The sequence below is a fragment of the Miniopterus natalensis genome, chromosome 20, assembly GCF_054644295.1.
Source record: "Miniopterus natalensis isolate mMinNat1 chromosome 20, mMinNat1.hap1, whole genome shotgun sequence".
Lineage (NCBI taxonomy): Eukaryota > Metazoa > Chordata > Mammalia > Chiroptera > Miniopteridae > Miniopterus > Miniopterus natalensis.
In genome coordinates, this window is record NC_142100.1 from 25,393,362 (window position 1) to 25,403,587 (window position 10,226).

General features: G+C 56.5%; 1 long non-coding RNA gene across 5 annotated transcripts; it reads right to left on the bottom strand.

The window, feature by feature from the left end:
* Window positions 1–2,219: 2,219 nt before the first annotated feature.
* LOC107541853 (uncharacterized) lies at window positions 2,220–9,979 on the bottom strand. 5 transcript variants are annotated; one of them, XR_015716196.1, is made up of 5 exons: window positions 9,965–9,979; window positions 7,958–8,069; window positions 7,800–7,840; window positions 5,977–6,083; window positions 2,220–3,998 (listed from the first exon to the last, which is right to left on the bottom strand). It is a non-coding gene; the product is annotated as an uncharacterized LOC107541853 (long non-coding RNA). The 5 variants fall into 5 exon arrangements; XR_015716195.1 differs by lacking the exon at window positions 9,965–9,979 and adding an exon at window positions 9,408–9,422; XR_015716194.1 differs by lacking the exon at window positions 9,965–9,979 and adding an exon at window positions 9,221–9,366.
* Between the last annotated feature and the right edge of the window lie 247 nt (window positions 9,980–10,226).

Consider the following 10,226-nt stretch of genomic DNA (forward strand, 5'->3'; position numbering starts at 1 on the left):
AGCTGACGCTGGCCCCAGCCTGCCCACCCACCCTTGCCTGGCCAAGAGGCTGGCAGAACCCCAGCCCCAGCCGGACTGGAGTGTGTTTGATTTGGACTCAGCTCCAGTGGTGGTGTAGGGACTGGATCTGTAGCTAAAAATACCCGGCAACCAGGCCAGCTGCTCAAGAGCTTCCTCAGAGGTGGCGGGGCCATGGCAGGCCAGCTGAGGAGCTGGGCACACCCACGTGCCCCCGGAGCCCTGCTTCCTTACCTGTGAGATGTCCCGGGGACCCATGTCCCTTTTACTCACCAGGAATTCCTGGAGAGATTCAGAAACACAAAAAAAGATACTTTCCAACTAGTCCTTGCCACAGAGCTGTTGTGAGACAGACGCCAAGGGGAGCTGGCCAGGTGGCATTTGTGGGGTGAACTCATTTGGCCTGCGCCATCGCGAAGCCAGCTGAGCCCGGGAGAGAAGGGGCCAGATCCACTTCTGCCTTGTCAGGGCCAAGTCCGGCCAGCTCAGGTTGGGATGGTTAATGATACGCCTATGGCTTCCACCTCCCTGGTGCCTGAGCCTTCACAGACTAGACTGTTCTCTGACGTCCTAGAGATGGGCGGTGGCCGGGGTGACCTGGGGAGTCACTGCCATACCAAAAGCTCCCCTCAAAAAGCCAGACTCAGAAACAGCTCAAGAGGTTATCCGCCAGCTTCCTCCTCCCAGTTCACGCGGGGAGACGACTGCCTCCCAGGGGGCAGGGACCTGCCAAGGTCACCGGCCAGTTGGAGGCAGCAGAGGACCCAGATGGCCTCGTGGTGGCGGGGTGCCTCGCTGCAGTCCACGCAGCTGCGTCTCCACCCAGAGGGTCCAAAAGGTCATATTCCAGGCTGGGGCGCCCGGTGGCTGGGCCGGAAGGGGCAGGAGCCTGGAGCCCAGCAGAAAGGCAGGTCTGGCGGCCTCCCGGCCTCCGTCGCCAGCGGCCCGCCCTTCCGTCGGCGTGGCCCTCTCCAGGCAGCCCCACGGGCTTGGCCCAGGAGCCGCCCCGCCCATCGCCCCCTGGGTGACCGGTGGACCGGCCGCCCTCTGGGCCGGGAGGAATGACAGCCCGCCCCTCCCTGCCCCAGGTGGTGACGGGGTGGGGGTCAGGGGGGCACAAAGAAATGAGAAGGGGTGAGAGAGAAATGGAAGCAGGCTGGAGGTCTGCTGCAGACGATCCTTCCAGGTCACGGGGACACCTCTCCCTTCCAAGAATCACACCCAGACCACAGTTTAGCACCTAATTGCTCCCTAATTGGTCCCAGGGCGGGAGTGGAAGAACTGGCTGTGGCCCTCCAGGCAGCTGCTGAAAGGGGAGGGTTCAAATCAATTATTGGACAATCTGAGGCCCACTGCAGGGAAAGACCCCTGCCCTGGAAGCCACCAGGGCCCTACCCTGAGGGACACCGGAAACCCTCAGGAGGCTGACCGGTTAAGCGAGGATTAAGAGTTGACTGGGCAATGACAGAGCTGAACTTACTAAACCCCAGGCCTCAGGCCTGAGGGGAGTGTCGGAGGGAAGAGGCCCATCAGCTTTTACAAAGAGCTTTCCCCCTCCCCTCACGACAGGTAAGGAGGTAGAGACTGGTGCCAGGGGCGGTGGGGTGCACCCCCTTGTCCCCAGCAAAGGACAAGACGGACCTAACCCAGCTTATCTGGGACTGGAGAGGCCAAGGCATGGTGGCCAGAAGGAGCCAAGAGCACCACGCGGATTCCTTTCAACCAGACTGCTTTCCCAGCTCCGGGCCGTGATGCCAGCAGACAGCTGGCACGGGAGGGAGCCCAAAATAACCCGACAGCTGGGGCAACGGGGTGCCATGGACACAGGCCCTGGCTGTTAGTCAAGACACCTGGAACCCCGTCCTGGCTGCCTGTGGTGACTTCCTGACCTTGGGTAATTTATACTGAGGGGGGTTGTGACCCCCAAATCGTGACTGATCATAGAGCAGGGGGCAGGCCACTATCCCAAATCGAACTACAGGGGTGGGAGAAGGAAGCTGCCTCCCAGCCTTCCCCTTCGCCCTGAGGCCCAGCCACGTGCTCCCGGGTGGGCAGGTGGGGGAGGAGCTGGAAGGCAGCCCGGCCTCCACGCCCTCCAGCCGCTGGAGTGGAGGCCGACGCCGGGTGTGAGGCCTCCAAGTGTGGCCTGCCCCCTTAATACATGTTACTGATGTTAAAAAATATACAAGTGACATTTACAATTTAAATTACGTTTTTTCAATACAAAAAATAAACATTTCCTTTTTTATTATTACATTTTCTTAACGTTTCACTCTTGGAAAGGGTCTTCAAAAAGTTCTTTTCTAAATTGTTTTTGTGTGAAATAATTTGAAACAGTTGTCTACACACAGGCCTACGTTGCACTTCGAGCACCGAAAAACGGTGCGACTCTTTGCCGCGAAGCGAGCGTGAGCGGCGCCTGGCCTGCCTTCCTCTCTCCATCCAGTGCTCGTGCCTCTGGCGTCCAGGCGAATGAGGCGCACGACGCTGGCTGAGGCGGCAGCGGGCCGGCCTACGAGGCAGCAAGTAGGTTGGCTCTCCCCCCGGCGGCCTCCAAAAGATTTCTCACGAGCGCCAACCGAAAATCTCGATGGGTCACCTTGCTCCCTACAGAAACAAAGGCAACCCATGAGTTTAGAACAGTCAGATCAAGGAGGTGAAAGAATAGCTTTTTCGTCCACTTCCAAGGGCGCCCGCTAATGGAGTAACTATTGGCCATTCTGTGGGATTTGTCAACGTAACCCATGTGTTTGTTGTAGTCTTTTATGACTGCAGGATTCAGAGCTCTCCCCTGGCTATCACAGAAGTGCCCCTCTTCAGGTGGCACGTGCATATTTGTCAGCATATGGACATTTATCTCTCCAAATGATCGCCGTCAGATCGCGTCTGCATCTCACCTTCACATCTCCGCGTTTCGTTTTCAATTTCTTGTCTTTGAATTCTTCCGGCAAACCAATTCGATTTGCTCTAACTGTCCCACAGCAATTTATTTTTATTTTCCTTAGGTGTTCGAAAGGTTCGGGAGAAGAAAAAAAATTATCCATCATGAGCTTATGCCCCCTTCCTTCCACCCTTCTCGGCAAAGTTTTCACAGTCGCACGCGTAGCTGTTACGTCTTGCGCCGCGTTCTGCCTGTCCTGCCCCAGGTGAACAGTCATGTCTACTATATATCCCGCCGAGTCACACAACTTACAGATTTTTATTCCAAACCTCTTGTGTTTTTTGGAAATGTATTGTTTGAAAATCACTCTGCCTTTGAAAAGAACAATGACTTCATCCACTGCTAGGTACTCTGAAGGCCTGTAAAGTTTAGAATATTTTTCACTGAGAACATCAAAAAGGTTTCTTATCTTCCAGAGTCTATCATAACTTTCATCATTCCTGTTCGGTTCATTCTCACTGTTTGTGAAATGTAAAAACCTAAGGATGTATAAGAACCTATCGCATGCCATTGCATTACCATAGAAAGGGGTGTAAAACTGTTCCAATCGTGCCCAATAGTCTTTTAGAGAATCTCGGATATCATGTCCCATTTGAATCACAATTGCCAAAAAAGCACACATTTCGGAGTATTTTATGTCGGGTTCTGGAGATGATCCAACTTCCTTTTTCTGTATAAACTGGGAGTAATGTCTGTTTGTCTCAGGCACTAGCCGGTGAATAACTTCTTGAAAATAGAGGAAAAATACTGTCATGGGTGAGGAACTTGCCGTGATATTAGGAGCTTCATTTGCATTCAAACCCTTTTCATGGATGTTGCATGAATGGATGTTGGAATACGTAGCTCCTTGACTTTTGCACCCACTCCTCTGCCTGAGTTTGAGCTAAGTTTTGGTCGATGCTGCCGTCCTCTTCCTCGGAGCTGTCACTGTCGTCTGTAATATGTGCGTCGGAATCGCTGTCTGCGAAAAGTTCCTCCGTAATTTCACTCTCTTGTAATTTTCTTTTGCGATTCATGGTGCTGTTAGAGTGGTATTTTCCTGAGTAAAAATGCAGCGAATAAATACAAAAATATATGCACACAAAGATTTTTATCCAAGTGAGGATTGCTTCGTGGAGAAAATTTTCAATTATGAAATGTAAGTAATACATACCGAAATAAATGGAGCAGCCCATAAAAAGCCAGCCAAAGAATCAGGAGAGTTTGAATAAATGCTTATAACACTCGGACAACTTTGGGGGAACTGTTCACCATCGAAGTAGCAGGGGAACTAAAAAATCTTAGTCCAGAAGAGAGAGCAACAGTGAGGGGAAGCCAAGGCCTAAGCTTGTTGTATCCTCCTCCTCAGATAAGGGCCAACTTGCAGTCGAAAGGGGCCTGTGCTGAGCGAGGGGAATCCAAGGCCAAAAGTTCGTTGTCAGATACTCATAAGGAAGTGCCCGCGCAGCGTGTCAGAAGGGGGAGGTGTTGAGCGAGGAGGGGAGTTCCAAGACGTTTGTTGTTACAGATACTGCCCAGAAAAAGGGGGGCGGGCTAGCAGGTCAAAAGGGACATTTGTTGAGAGATAAATAGTCCTGACATCATTACGCACTCCAACCATCATCACAGAAGGAGTGAGAAATAACTCAAATGAAGTGGGAACGAAAGTTCCCATTCGACCAGCGCAACCCACTCCTTGGGGGGAACTGAAGTTCCCTCTCGTCCCGGAAAGGTTAATCCTCCTTAATCCTGACAACAGCATCACTATCATTTTACACCGGAGACTCGCCCAAGGTCACCAGCACTCTGGAGACTCGAGCCCACAGCCGCCTGACTTGGCCTCCGCTGATTAAGCCCGCAGCAAATCCTGAGGGTCAAGCCCTGCAAGCTCCCCCAAAACCTCAGAGTAGCCCTCACACTGAGGGGTGGCGTGAAAGTGGGCGGCGCTGATCCCCTACCGGAGCCAAGCTGTGAGCCAAATGGAGGCAGTTCAATGCAATCCCCGGCACCTGGACCCAAATGGCTCATCAAAGTCATCAGGCACTAGGGACCACATGGGGAGGGGGTCAAATCAAGGGCCACAGCGGCTCCAGCTGTGGGGAGCTTCCCAGAGACAAAGGGGATGGGAAACTGCAGGCACAGCTCGTGTGAGGGGGATTAGGAGAGAGCCGCCGTGATTAGGAGGCCACGGCTCTGTGCCAAGCACTGAGCGCTCCCGGCCTCACAACACCCCAGGTGTTGCCTAGCCCAAAAGTTCTCTAAATGGGCCCCCAGGTGGTAGGATCAGCACCGACTAGGGATTTGTTAGAAATGCAAGTTCTCAGGCCCCACCTACGGAATTTAGAAACTCGAGGACGGGCCCAGAATGGGTTCTACGGTGAGACTGGGCTGCAAGGCTGTTTGAGAATCACTGACCCAGCCCCGCGTGTGCAGATGCTGTGCATCCCATGCAAGGTAACAGCAGGTAAATAGGTGGCCGGCTGGCTTGCGCGACTTTCTTAGAGATGGGGCTGGTTTTGGCGTGGGGGTGGGCAGGGAATCCCGGGAATTCCCAGGAAGCAGAAGAGGCAAGAAACCTCTTAGAGGAAGCGGCCCAGGCCTCAGGTCCCGTGCTGCACCTCCCCAGCAGCCAGACGTCCGAGGGGAAGAGGCCGGCACACAGTCACCCCACGGGCCCTGGCTGGGGGCAGGAAGGAAGGGCGAGAGCAGGGCCGGGCTTCCTGGCAGCAGAGGTGTCTTTCCGAGGCATCCAGGGAGGCCCCCCCCCCCCCCAGAACACCGCTGGGAAACACGGCCAGTGCGGCCTCTCCTGTGCTACTAAATACGGCAGAGAATTGCATGCCCCAGACTCCTAAGAGGCTGACAGGCGGGATGGATGGGCCCGGCAGGCCGCCCATTTCACACACACGGTCCCACACATCTGCGGGGGGGAGGGGCTGCAGAACCAGCCTAGCGGGTTTGAGGTGTCAGCCTTCTCAGGGCTCCAGGCCAAAGCCCCCCAAATCTCCCTTGCAGGCTGGGAAAGGGCTCACACCTACCTTAGTAGGAGGACTGTCAGAGTCAAGCTAGGCCTGCTCCTGCTGTCCAGAGGAGGGCGGTCCGCTCGGGGGGTACCGGCAACGCGGCCCCTTCTCTGGCCAAGAGCCTGGGGGGTGGGGGTGGGAGAGATGCCGGAGGGTTTGTTAGGGAGTTGATGGCCACGAACCAGACACACTCTCCTGGAGGAAAGGGGATCCGTACAAACGCCGCCCTCCTATTCCAGGCTGCCAAGGCGCCCTCACTCTGGGATGGTTAACCGGGGTGGGGGTGGGGTGGATGAGTCACCAAGGTTCACCCCGGGCGACGAGCAGCAGGAGGCGACTCATCTGCATTTCCAAAGGCCCGCCCCGTCCACATCCCCTCCCCTCCCCCAGCAAAGGCCAGAGACTCGAGTTTACCCGGGAGCCCTCCGCCTGGGGGGGGGGGGGGCCGGGGAAAGCCCGCTCAGCCTTCCCAGGCTCAACCCCCACCCCGGCCTCTGGAGCGCAGGGCCGGAGGGCGTGCCCTGGACGCGCACCTCGCGCGTCGGTGGCTTCCGAGAGGGCCTCACGCCCCAAGTGGGGGCGAAAGGCGCCCCCCCTGCGCCTTGCGCTCGGCTATCAAAGAACGGCGGCGAGCCAGGCCTGGGCGCCAAGGCCCGGGAGGGCTGCCTGGGTCCAGAGGGCAGCGTCGAGGCCGCGGGCGCCTCCGTGGCCCTTTGCTACTGGCTCCTGCGCGGGAGGGAGGGAGGGACGGAGGGGAGCCGGGCTCCCGAGGCCCGTGGGGGCGCTCTGGCCCGGGTGCAGGGTCCGCGCGCGCCGCGCAGCCCGGGCTCGACGTCGAGGCCTCCGGGCCAGGGGCGTCCACGCAGGCGGCGGCCCGAAGCGTGGGCGCCGCCTCCCCTCCCCCGTCCCTCCCCCTCCCGCCTGGCGCTCAGCGGCCGCCACCGCCCGAGCCGCGGGCGGCGCGCGAAATGGCGCCGGGCCGTGCGCCTCGCCCCGCGGACGCAGCGCCGAAGCCCGGGCGCGCGACGCCCCCGGCCCCAACCACCCCCCCACCCCCGAGAAACGGCCTCCACGGCCAGTCCCGGCGCGGGGGCGCTGTGCCCTCGCAGCCCCGTCCTGCCCAGGGCCCCCCCCCCCTTCGCCTGCCCGGGGCGCGCGCAACGACCAGCGGGGAAGGAGGGCGGGAGGCAGGGAGGCCGAGGAGCGCGGCCGCCATGAGCCCCCGCAGCCCGGCCCGCCCGGCCCCGGCCCCGCCGGCGGCTCGGCTCTGAACCTGAAAATAAAACTGGCGAGTGGGAGGGAGGAGCGAGCAGCGCGGCGGCCGGGCGCCCGGCGCGGGCCGCGCGGAGAGGTGCTGCGTCACGGTGCCAACATGGACGCCCGCCTTTGTCCTTCGTGGCGGGGGCAGCGCAGGCGCGCCCCGCGGCCTCGGGAGCCGGCCACGCGGGCCAGGCCCCCCCAGCCCGAGGGGACAGGGGCGCTAGGCCTGGCGGGGACGTGTCCTCGTCGTCTGAGTCCCCCCTTCTCCAAAGCACCTCAATGTCTTCTCCCCACCCAGGCTCAGACCTGGAAAAGCCAGGGAGGCGCGCGGGCGGCTCCCTGGACGCCCCGGGACGCTGGGGAGCCTCTTTCTTGCCTCCCGGGCAGAAGGGGCAAAAAAAAAAAAAAAAAAAAAGGGGTCTGAAGAACCCTCCTCGGCCCCCAACCCCTCCCGGGCAGGGCTCCAGAAACCGTCCCCCCTCGGCTCCCCCACATTTGCAGCCTTTGGCCTGCTCGAAAAAAACACATTTCCTCGAAGGGGCAAAAGGCACTTTTTTTTTTTTTTTTTTTTAACTTACCCGTAAGCTCAGCCCGGTGCCATGGAGTCTGGAAGATGAAGCTGGGCGGAGGTTTGGGAGATGTTATTGGAAAAAAAGAAAAAGAAAAGATCTTTGTGGGGGACCGTTTAGTTGGGAGTATCTGGGGGAAATGGTGGTGCCTTTGTTGTTGTTGTTACCTTTTTTGGGGGTTAAGTTACACTCTCATGGCATTTTCTGCTCCTTCCAGTTCTGTAAACTTTCCAGGGTTGGGTTGGCAAAAGGCGGCTTCGCTGAGGACTGTTTACTGCTCTGGATATAGCAATGGTGTGACCGTCATTAAGAGACAAAAGGCGAAAACACACAGTCAGGTCAAACAAAAGGCGAAAAAGACACGCGGCCATCCCAACCACCATAGCAAACACCCCGCGAGTTAACAACGTCGGTGTTTGGCTCGAACCAGCCAGGACTTGTTTTCCAGTTTTAATCTAGTTTCCTGTGACGGCTTTTTCGTCTCTTTACACAAAGAGGTCTTCCTTTCCCTCACCCACCCCTCTACCAAGACCAGAAAAACAGAGCTGTTTTTTAACCCCCCCCCCCAAATAGATCGATTTTTCAAAGAAAAGTGTACATGTTCCTGGGAAGAAAGCTGACTAGCATTCATTGCTGTAAACATTTCCGAAAGCTAAAGCCTTAGCTTTCTAAAAGCAAAATCGTCTCAAAGCATTTTAACTGGCTTCTTATTTTAGACAAGAGCGACAAAGACAAGACATGCAGATGAAGGTTCAGAAAATTAAGGACATCTCAGCAACATTAACATGAAAACTGCACTGCGTTAAGGACAGAATGGATTGGGTACTTACAAGGTAAAAAGGTTTTTTAAGAACTTAAAAAGAGTTACAACTGCTTACAGTTTTTTGTTGCTGCCATTTCGCTAGTCCTAAAGCTATACATTTAAAACATTACCTTGTTACCAAAAAAAAAAAAAAAGAGAGAGAGCGAGCAGAAGGAGTTAATAAGATGGCCAGGTTTAAGTGTTTAATAGAGGAAACTATATATTTAAAAATTTATTGTTCAGTTAAGAGAATACAGATTAAGACAGCTCCAAGCTCCCCCCACCACCACCCACCCAAGAAAAAAAAGAAAGGAAAAAAAAAAAAAGATTAAAAAAATTAAGTATGTCATTTACTTAGGTTTTTTTTGGAATTCAAAATTGTTAACTGCTGACATTAATGGTGTGCTATGACCTAGTTACACAAGACAAAGATGGATTCCAAGTCATAAGGAAATATCCAGATTTTTTTTAAAAAAAAAAAAAAAAAAAGGAGCCTTCTTCATTCTTCCAACTGTGAGTCCTTTTAGCCTGTTGACAAATGTTAAAACACAACACTGAGGCGTCCTGCACTCTGGATGGTGGAGTCAAAGGAAAAGCATTCCCCATTTGCAACAAAGGAAAAACCCACTTGGCCATTTAATTCCATTGCAGAAAAATGGCTCCCCTCATCTGTTGGCCTCTCCTTGGTGTCTGATGAAGGATGTTTTGAGATCAGCGTCTAATAACTCAAGCCCCATAGAAGCCGCGCGCTGATTGGCTGCCGCGCCCTGCCGCCCTGCTCCAGCCAATTACCTCCCCACGGCCAAATTACAAACCCCGAAAAGAGCCCCGATATGAAATACGCCTCGGCCGAGCCCCGGCCCCGCGGCTGCTCGCCTCGGCCGCCCGCCCCGGGAGGCTCGGGGGCTGCACACGCGTCCCCCCGCCGAGCCCCGGAGCCTCCGACTTGCGTTCGCAAGATGCAAGCCGCGCGCTGATTGGCCGCCGCCACTCCCGGACCTTTAATAAAGAAAGGGGAAGGAAAAGATACATGCAAAAAAAAAAAAAGGGGGGGACTCTCTGCTCTGTTGGTGGCTGGAGGAAGAAGGGGGTGGGGGTGGAGGTGGAGGTGGAGCGGGGGGAGAGAAGAGAAGCATGTGTTCTGGACAATTACAAGGCTCTGCTCTCCGAAAATAAAAACAGAGCGAAAAGGTTCTATCAGCCAGGTCCAGGCGAGGGCTGCATCCTGCCAGGAATGTGAATGCTAATTTGGTTAAAATCCTGGTTTCCCCTCCCTAGTGCTGCGCGCCCCCCCCTCCGGGGAGGGGGAGGGGAGGGGACGGGAGGGGGAGGGGGTCGCCGGGCAGAGAAGAGGAAGCCGGCGCGGAGATACCTCGATTGCAACCCGCCTCGAGTCGTCCTGCCTCCCCCTGCGGCTTCGAGCGCCCAGACACACACACACAATTACACCCCCAAAACCCCCAGCCCCCGTTCCCCCCGAGCCCCCCACGCGCCCGCCCCCGGCCTTGGCAGTTTGGAAACAGTTGTGGCGGCCCGAGGCGCACGGCGCGGCTCGGAGGGTAGCCTCGGCCCGCGGGAGGTAGAGCCCGGGGACACCCCCGCCCCCGCCCGCCGAGACCCCCACCCAGGTCCCA